This window comes from Poeciliopsis prolifica, unplaced genomic scaffold, assembly GCF_027474105.1.
Source record: "Poeciliopsis prolifica strain line A6 unplaced genomic scaffold, Auburn_PproV2 SCAFFOLD048, whole genome shotgun sequence".
In the NCBI taxonomy this organism is placed as follows: domain Eukaryota; kingdom Metazoa; phylum Chordata; class Actinopteri; order Cyprinodontiformes; family Poeciliidae; genus Poeciliopsis; species Poeciliopsis prolifica.
In genome coordinates, this window is record NW_026562423.1 from 1,043,534 (window position 1) to 1,053,957 (window position 10,424).

The window sequence follows — 10,424 nt, forward strand, 5'->3', positions numbered from 1 at the left end:
TTCTTATTCGATAGAGGGATATTTTGGCATACAAGTCTCATTTTGACTTTCAAAAGTTGTTTTAATGAAAACGTTTTCTCGTCTTCACAAGATTCTGCTCCTGAATTTATTTCGACATAACGTGACGGTTTCTTGCGTTAAAACTCGCCTCATTTCTGCAAGAAACATTTTAATTTTTAACGAGCTTTGCATCTGGTTATTGCAGATTCTGCTCCTGGATTTCTTTTCAAGCTCTGGCAGCTGAAGGCTTTTGTATGTTGCAAACAGAGACGAGTCAAAAAAAAAAAAGATTCTGACACCTGCTGACCCTGGAGACAATAATGAGGGGAGTTGACTTTGATAAAAAAATAAATTGTGGAGAAAAAAAAAGTACCATAGTTAGAGCTTGTTTTGGTGGCAAAATGGTGTAAGATATTTCTCAATATGGGTTAAACTTAGCAGCACTTTTGGATTTAATGAGAAGGCAATGAACGGTGCTTCACTGCTGAAGGACTTCTTGAACAAAACCATCTCCTCCAACTTCATTACTGAATTAACAGGCAGATGCTAACGGTTCACTGGAGCCCACCGGGTGGGAGCAATTTGCACCTATTTTACGTCTTTGGTTGAGGCTGCTGGTAGCTCACTGCTAACATACGCCTGCCAGCTAGCTAATTTTTTTAATCATGGATAAGTGCAAATTTTTTGCCAGTTGATGTGACACAGTTTGTGCATTTCTGTAGAGATTCAGGTCCTACATAACACTCTTAAGGTATTTCCAAAGTTCTGTATTTGTGTTTGTGAAGCTCTGGACAAAGCTAACTAACACAGCAGTGCCGTAAATGTATTTAAAGCTGTAGCCCTTTCATTTTCGTGCCTAATTAAGTTGTACTTCTTTATGGGAAAAATAAAAAATAAAAAAGCTTGATGAGAAACTGATATAAAAGTCCTCAAAAAGTTGTTTCTAAACTTTAATTGAGAACAAATGAATCAGAACAACAACAACAAAAAAACTGTGTAATTTTCTTTGTGCATTTTGGAAATGTTAGATCTGGAATGCGATAAATCCTGCTAGTTGTTAGGCTTGTTTTAAAACTGGGAATAAATAATGTTAGGAAAGATCAAGTCAAAAATGCATAGAGGGAAATCAAATTTCTGCTGTGAAAACTACAATGTTTTTGAGTGGGCCGCTAAAAAGTTTGGGGCCTGAAAATACATTAATCTGTGACTAATATCACATAAAACGCTGCGTGTCACTGAGCCCTGATGATGAACAGTGAGCCGAGATGGAGGAGTCGAGGCGGCCGACTTTCAAATTGTTCTTAAGCTAAATCCTGCCACATCATAATGCTCTTTGGATGCATGAAAATACATAAGAGTGGATAGAGAAACTCTAGCTTCTAGACTTGCGGTCAAGGCTCCCCTGCTTTCTTACCGATTGGTCCACAGCTTTGGGATTTGATTTGGGGAACCGGATCCGAGCCTGTTGCTCTTGTCGGCGAGGAAACCGGCTCGTGGACTCCGTCCAGCACATACATCCATTTGTCATCATCGCCCTCCTCTTCTTTCCCCATTGTACTACTGAGTTTTTAATGGGGCTCCGGTGGGCCATTTATGAGCCAGACCCTCTGCATCTTATCCCCATACCTCCCCTCTTCCATCAGCCTGGGGTCCGCTCTTCTGAACTGTCTAATTTGAAAAAGAGAAGACTCCAGTCGTTGTCTGATATTAATACAGCGTTGGACAGAAGAGCAGCAGTGTGCTTGATCAACTTACGCATGTGAAATATTTTAAGTGCCAGAGCGTAAAGCGGACTTTCGATGAAGTGCATCAGTTTAAATGTTTAAATCCCTCTGATCCAATCTGCCTGAACTCCACGCCAAAGCTCTTTAGCTCTCGCCTCTCGCTTTCACGCAGATTGTGGTTTTCGCTGCAAACTCTCCATGAACAATCGCAGGCGGGCCCTCATTTCTAAATAATTGCTTGGAGCTCGAAGATATTTTGGTGTTTGTACGGGTTTTTCCTCGCAAATGAAAAGGATCTATAAAGTGTTTATATAAAGTGCGAGAGGGGCAGAGAAAGCCAGAACGTGGCGAGAGGAGCTTAAATTTCAACCCAAATGAGTGTTTGAGTTTGCTGATAACATTTTGGTTTAACTGTAATTTTGTTTAATTAATGAGCAGAAAACCTATTGCCTATGCCAGCTTTCATTTTGTCAAAAAAAAAAAAAAAAAAAGAGACACACAGAAATAGACACAAACGCTTTCGGACGAGGTGCTGGCTTCAAAACTGCTACCGCTACATCGTTTCTCAAATGAGATAATTATTCTCTGAGAATATTTATCACCATTTAGATCTGCAGAGCAGAACATTTTAAAGACTGATGGTGGCCAAATATTTTTGGCAGGAAAGCGACGTTTCGTTGTTTGTTATTACGGGAGAAAACGCAAGAACGTTTACTATGAAATGAATTTTTACTTCACTTTGGAATGGAAGAAATAGCGTTTTTGGGTTTCAAACACATTCCCTGATATTTCCAAACAGCTTCAGCCTGTCCCAGTGTTTGTTGTGTTTTTGTGTTGCGTAGAACCCAAATGCAGACAAGAAATTATGGAATATTTCACACAAAACAAGAAAATAAAAAGAAAAATTGTGGGTGACACTGAAGGTGAAAACAGTGAGGAAGAGTATTTTTGTTCAAACAGACATAAAAAGATGTTTGAAGCCACTTTTACCAATCTGGTTTGTTTTCTAATGTGGCTTTCATCCCACACTCAAATAAGTCCACATACTGTACATAAATCTTACATTACTAAATTTGGGAGACCTTTCTTACATTTAGCACTTTTAAACTTTCATTCCTAAATTTTATTAGATTGATTTAAAAACAGTACCAGTTGTTGTGTTTTTGTGGAGCGGTGGAAAGTTTATGTAAAGCTTTTGTCTACATTACACTTTTTATTTCTATTTCCCATTTCATTTCCAGTCTCATTATTTTATTGGCACATCTGTTTTACATTGATAAAATAGTGAAGGAATGTAAAGAAACTAAACAATGGCGATAATGTTAATTTAATTCTGTTTCAAGCAATAAGTATTAATTTATGTTTACCCGCGTTCAATAAGTAAGTTGGGAAAGTTTATGTTTCTTGGATGCAATATTTGGCACGCTAATTATTTAATTATTTAAATTACCAATTTTGGCAGGTTCAGTCCACCATATGCAGCTCAGTTGTTGGGCTGCCTTCACTAGATTAGGTTTCACTGACCGTGCGATTTGTGCGATTTGACATTTTGAGCACAAATTCACTTTATGGAAAAATGGAAATTTAGATAAATGTAACTGGCGCGAACCACAAAGAAGACAACAGGAAGTAGCTGCAGGTTGTAGCTGTAGGTTCTTGAAGCGATATGTTTTTTAATGACTAATTGTGTGAACAAACTTAATCACGTGTGATTTCAGTTGTTTCTTCATCAATAGAAACACCAAAATTGCTTTTTTTTTTATCTTTTCAACGTCAGAGGCAATAATGTCAAGATCCAACTCATCAGACAGTCAGTTCATGTCATAATTATTTGTCAAATCTAAACTGCTAGAATCACATTAGTGCAGAGGGAGCTCTCCTCTCCTCAACCTCTGAACAAGACGCTGGATCTTAAACCAGAGCGTCAGAAGCGAACATATATAATGATGTTTCCTTTGGCACTTTTTGCCAAATCAAAAACAAGCAGAGCGCAGGTCTTGTGATCTTCCAGCCAAGCTGCAAAGTTAAAGAAAAACAGAACCAGAACATGATTTGGGCAAATCCCGGCAGTTTGGACCTTTTGAAATAAATCAGATGCTGTTCCAGGGGAGATGGCTTCTTCGTTAAATAGAAACTTACACAATTTGTCTTTCTTTCCCCAAATTCCAGGGTGAAAAACAACATCGGCTGATTAGATGTGACAGACTTAATCGCTTTTGTTTGAATGTCTTATCAACATTGATTCCATCAACGTTGAACAGGGGTAAAGTTTTCACTACTGGATATGGTCATTTAAAATAAACATTTAATTTCAACATTCTCTTTTTGTCCGCTGCATGATTTTTTTTCTTTTAATGGTTACCATTAAAAGAAACCATTTAGGTCTGATGCATTTAGGATTTTTGCCTAAAAAAGATTTTCATCTAAAACTCGCAATACATTTTGCAATAAAGTGTCTTTGGGATTCCTCATCAAGTCAAAGTAGAACAGTTAAAACCTAGCTTATGGATGTTATCTTTAAATGTTACTTTTTATTTAACAAAAGAAAAAAAAAAGGCTGTAACTTCCCAAACGTGATTGTATTCTGATCACCTTCACCTTAATCAATGTCTGATTTACAAAGCATATTGTGGTGATGGTGTAGTGGATGCATTCAAGTTCGGGACGTTTTAGCATTTTGCTATTTATTTATTTATTTATCTCTTTTTTTTGTTGCACAAAACACAGTTAAAACCCAGTCTGGGTTTGTGTTGCTTTTCCGTTTTGGTTTTTCAAAAATTACATCCTGTCTCTAGTTCTTTAACTGCTTCAGACATTTGGGCAACGACGTAACATTTGAATAAATGCTTCATGTGATTGTAGAAAACGTTGTGTTGACAGTTCAGTGCTGGAAACTCTGAGCTGGGCAGCTCGGGGTTTAAACCTTTTGGTTGCTGATTCTCAGTGGATTCGGTCTTAGAAGCTGATTGAGTCTTAATGCGAAGCTCTTGGCTTTATCCACATCACTGCTGACCTTCATAGTGTTGGCCGCCATGAAAGTCCAAAACCCCCACCCTGTTGGGAGCATGATGTAAAGTACGATATTAGGAATAAGGGATGCATTGAAAGAGGTGTTTTTGTGTTTTGAGTTCTCATCGGCACATCAAAAAAGTTTTATAATAAGAAAATACAGAATATCTGATGGTAGATGTTTTGGCTCAAAGATGGTGGATGTTGAACAAAACGACCCGATCTTACCGTTCTCCAACTTAGAGATCAACTTTAAAACTTAGATCAGCAATGGGACCTGACAGTAATGTCACATTATCATAACCCAACAAAGAAAGCCAATAAAAAGAAAGCACAACTGATTACCCTTTTGTGGAGCATAGAATGCGACGTAGTCGGACCCAAAAGTGGTGGGACTGTGATGATTTTCAGTGACACAAACTTCTTTCACAAGTAATTCGTAGGTTTCAGCCATTGTTTACCACGTCTGGCTTCTTCCGGTGCAGAATTGCGACGCACGTCTCACATCCATGGCGCAAAAGTCTGAAAAAATGCGACATGACCGTTCGGGCTACCAAGGCTTTGAAAACAATCAAATGCATATCCAATCAAAGTGTCTCAGGAAGGATTTTGGCTTTGGGTGATAAGACCCAAAGGGCCGTTCAGACGGTGACGGAAAAGTCAGATTTGGGTCACATTCATCAGATGGTGTGAACGTGGCCTAGCAAAGTATAGCGATCCAATTTGAAGACATCTCACTTTGGAACAATTAATTGTGGTCAGGTTAAATTTATACCTTAGAAAATTTTAAAGATGCATTTATATGCCACTGTATAAGCAGAAAGGTTGGAAATCTATTTTTGGATGCAATATTTGGTAGATTAATTGCTTTATCAAAACCATTTTTATTTATATATTTGTACATTTACTACCAATTTTGGCAGGATTAGACCTCCATAGAATAAGCTGAGCATACAAACAACGTCCGGACCAGTCATACTTGGACTAATTCTTCACAACCTGTTTTTTGTGTTTTTGGTTTTTCTTTTCTTTCTTTTTTTAGAAACGTTTGTTGTGTTTGTGAAAATCAAAGCAAACTTTCTTTCCTCAAGGTGTAGACAAAATCACGTCTCTTTTTCCTTCCACCAAATATTCAAATATTTTGACTTAAATTCTAACTTCAAGTGTGCAGTAGCATCCAGTGTGGTGCTGATGAAAAACCTATCAACTCCTCCTCGGTGTGTTGATTCATTTATTTCTTTTTTTTTTGAAGCATTGCATGAAGCAGCTTCTGTCCCTTTGGGTTTGTTTTTCTGGGAATCTTAATATTTCAGAAGCAGAAAGAGAAAAGAATAGCCACATATCCATCGGTATGTAGATGATAGCTAATATATAATATTTCCCCCAGCCACCAATAAGTCCTCTCCCCCCCCCCTTCCATTTGTCTGTCTCCTGTGCGGTGGACGAGCGAGGCGGGGAGCTGATGTATGAAACGAGCGTCGTGGGCCGAGAGCCTGTGATCTGTTCGGGAGTCCAGCTGGCTCACTGCAGCGCGGCGAGCTCAGATAATGCCTTTTCCATCCCGGAGATCGCACATGAATGCCTTTCCCTCTCCGCATCAAAAGTAAATCTTCACGTCAGCGCCGGTGCCTTGCGAAACTATTAAAAACGCTTTTCAGCATTTTGTCACGTTGTAATCCTAATCTTCTGCGGGTTTTATTAGGATTTGCGCGTGCGACGGACCAAAACGCACACATGTCAACCAGCGTGGGACAAACTACATTCAAAACTGATCAATAGACCCATTTATTAAATTAGAAGATTATCGACAAACTTTTGTCGTCTCTGATGCTGTTCTGATTGAGCTTTTATGTGAAGCACTTTTTAACACTTAAAAAGGTGCTGTACACATAAAGAAAACTTACTCGTTCCACAGGTTTCAACGACAGTTTCCTGCTTACAGTTAGTGAAATATTTACATTTAAGATTAGCATATTACATCAAACCAATAATAATCATAAAAATAATAAAACATTTGTAAGACAGAAATGCAGGTTTACAAAGTTTTTTTCAAAAAGCACTTTTAAGACGACAAACAAGGCTCATGGGGCAAAAATTCAAAACAAAATTCAAATTTGAGTATGTGTTAAAACACAGTGGTGTCTGCATCATGCTGTGGGATTACATCTTTTGAAGGCCTGGGGAGCAATAGACCCCATGTGGCATTAGGGCGCGCACCCTTTTTCCTTTGGACACAAACAAAAAACAATGCACTCCTGAAATTTTTGATTTTAATTTTTTACAAAGTGCCTTTTTTTCCATACTGAAGCACATGTACATCTGCAATGTGGCCAAATCTGGGCAACAATGACATAAAAACTAAAAGCTGTTTGGTCTATTGGATGATGAACAACTGAGTTATTTATATCAAGAAATATTAATACACATGTTATGAAGACCACAAAAAGACAAAAAATAAATATATAAATAAATAGTGACAGTAATCACAAACAGTACTGTTAAGACAGGAAAAAAACAGTCATCAAGCTGCGAGGTCTAATATATGCAAATTTTCTATTTCACCTTTATCAGTTGGTGGTCATTTCAAAATTCTCTCAAAATGAAGCAATCACTTTGATTGTTTCCACCTTCAATCTGATCTGCGGTCACAGGAAATGAGGTCATGCAGCGGCACATGGCCTCCTAATTTAACACAGCATGATCCGCACGGCGGAATGGAAGAGACAAAACAGATGCGCCTGCTCGCCTCTCCCCGCGCAGTACCGCATGCGACCTCATGAGGGCAGTAAAGCACCGCGCTCTGGCCGGGCAGCGGGAGAAGCGCCTTCAGCGCGTCTTTTACGGGAACAAGCAGATAATTAGAAGCAGTAAATGATAAAAAAGAGAGAAAAAAGCAGAGCATTAACACCATGTGCTCTCTATCTCTGTGCTGTGCAACCTCTGCCCAGGCTTGAGCAACAACTGTTGTGCTTCTCCATCATGTTTGTAGGAAAACGTGGCTCCAGAGAGAGAGGCTGCTTCAGAAAGTGCTTCAGCTTCTGGCCTTAGTCAACATCGAAGCCAGAAAAACAGTTTCTGGAACTTGGGGTTAAGTAGCTGAAGAAGCTCTGCAGGAAAGATGACGTGAAAGCCAGCCAGTAGCTAAGAGATACGATAATCTGGCGCGCTTCACACACACGCGTTCAGACACACACATTGGCACATTAAATTAAGTTCAAAGCAGCTTTTATATTATTTTTTTCCCCCACATTTCATCCTTGTTTTAACAGTAAACATTAATGACAAGATACCACAAAGTAAATATGACATCGAAGGAAAATTATATCCATTTTTGTACTGCATTTGCATCCAGCAGCCCGAGGTCATCACTTTGTAGAATGACACTTTTCTGCATGTCACACCTCCGAGCTGTTTGGAATACTTCTCAGCCAGCTTTTCACATCTAGAGACTTGACATTTCTTTGTGCATTTCTTGCAAAATAGGTCACGCGAATTCAGATTGTGTATCCACGCCTGGTTTTACGTGCTTCACAGAGGGGCCGGTATGTTCAGGAGGATGGTGGGAATCAATGCTAGTTTTCCTCCACACACACAGAGCGGTTTGCAGCGGAGGCCAAAAAGTTCAGTTTGTTCCGAGCGGAAGAGCTTGTTCCCGTGCGTTCGTACGTACTGTGTCCCCTACATGATTTCTGATCCCCGCAGGCCAGATTTGAGGAGTGCATGACCAACATTGCGGATCATTAACTATCCAGAGTACTGTGAGAAGCTTGGAATATATTGGTTTATAAGCAGACTTTATATTAAACATCTCAGGAACTTTCTCTGGAATCTTCACGGCGCTGTTTGTTTCGTAAACGGAGAGCTACCCAAACTTTTCCCTGTCGTTCCCCAAACAGCATTAGCTACTGGTCGTCAACATTTCGACAGTTTTTTTCCTCACTTTTATTTACTGCTTGGTAATTATTACATTCATCTGACATAAATATTGCCTCCTACATTGTGATTTTAGTTGGCCGTGAGTTCTTAAGGTTCCTTCTGTCCAGGTTTTTGCAAAAACGTCTCCATTTAGTGGTCACTAAGGAGGAGCAAAGCGGCTTGCAATCAGAAAGATGATCACCATAAACTTATATTTAATAATGTTGATTCAGATAACATATTATATTTTAGGACATCCAATCACATACATGCCTTGATTTACTAACAAGGTCACTCCTGAGATCAATAAACTGCAGTTGATTTTATGAAAAGGTTCCGTGTAAAACCAATTCATACCACATTGATTAGTGATACACCACTCTGTGTTGCGCTGTCACATAAAATCCCTATAAAATATGCTGCTGTCAGGTGTGAAAAAGCTAAAGGGTTGTGAAAACCTTTGTGAGACGCTGTATTTGTTAAGGAGAAATTCAGCCACAGCATTATTCCGCATCAGTGAAAAAGCAAGCCAGAATGTTGCAGGAGAAAAAAAAGTCGCAGTCTGCTCCGTATGTAGAAAGCAGATGTGGGACACTCAATAAAAAGCTTCATATCAGGATGAAATAAATTTAGCATACTCTGAGGTTTTTCCTCTTCGAAGGTCGAGAAAAGGTTCTGCTTGTCGTCACCTTGGATTATCTTTTCGGGCAAAAATCTTCAGATAAAAACTTAATGACTTTGATTTATACCTATATGTTTGCCCAACTAGGATTGGTTACAAAAGCAGGTAACTTATAGGTATATGATGGTACATACTGTGATATACTAGCCAGTCTTTCAGTCCCTGGCCAATGTCGGGATCTTCTGTCGTTGGTGTCTGCGGATGACCTCAGGGATTATCAGCGGCCGGCACTCACCGCTTCTTAATGATGTCATCATTGAGTCTCTGCGGGAATGGTGAGGTTGGCTGCGGGCTGATAAAGGACCTTTAGCTAAACACTAGAATCATGTTGTTAGTTCTCAAATTGGCAACACAAACAAGATTCCTGTCTTTGGAGGAAGTCAGTCGACTGAAAGTTTGGCTGTAGTGTTGCAAGCTGCTCCAGCAGTCTGGGTTTTCTGTGGGTGGGAAGACAACAAGGGGCAGAAATAGAAGCTAAAAGGAAAAAAAAACAACATGTCTGAGGAAAGAGAAGCATGCCACATGTGATGCTATAGGAATGGAAGTAGAATAAATACAAATTCTACCAATTAACATGTAAAGTATATCACCCAATTGCAACCACAAGTGCAACAATAGCCTATTGCACGGAAATCAATCCAGTTGCTGCAACATTTCAAGCAGAAACTCACAGGATCTCTGCCAGGGCTCAGGCTGTTGTTGCATATTTGAGGGCAGCAGCGACCATGTGCAAAGTGATGCACCAGAAGTTGTTTAACATCAATGAAATCAGGGTCTGAATTATGATTCTTTATTTTCCTTATTTCAATAATATCAACGCCATTAGCTTAGTATAATGGATGTAAATTTGACGAAAAAAAACGACTTTCAGACACCTACAAGAACTCTTCATCTGTTGTGCAAAAATTGTATAATAAAAAAGTCTTCATTGTATTGTTAAACTCTGCCAGGCTAGCTATGTTTCACAGCATGCCAGGCTAAACTAATAGCAATATTCTTGTTTTATCAGAAGAGCTATGCACATCGTAGATTAGTTGACTACATCATACCATGTACGCTCCTATAACTATGATGCCAACTATTTCAAAAACCTA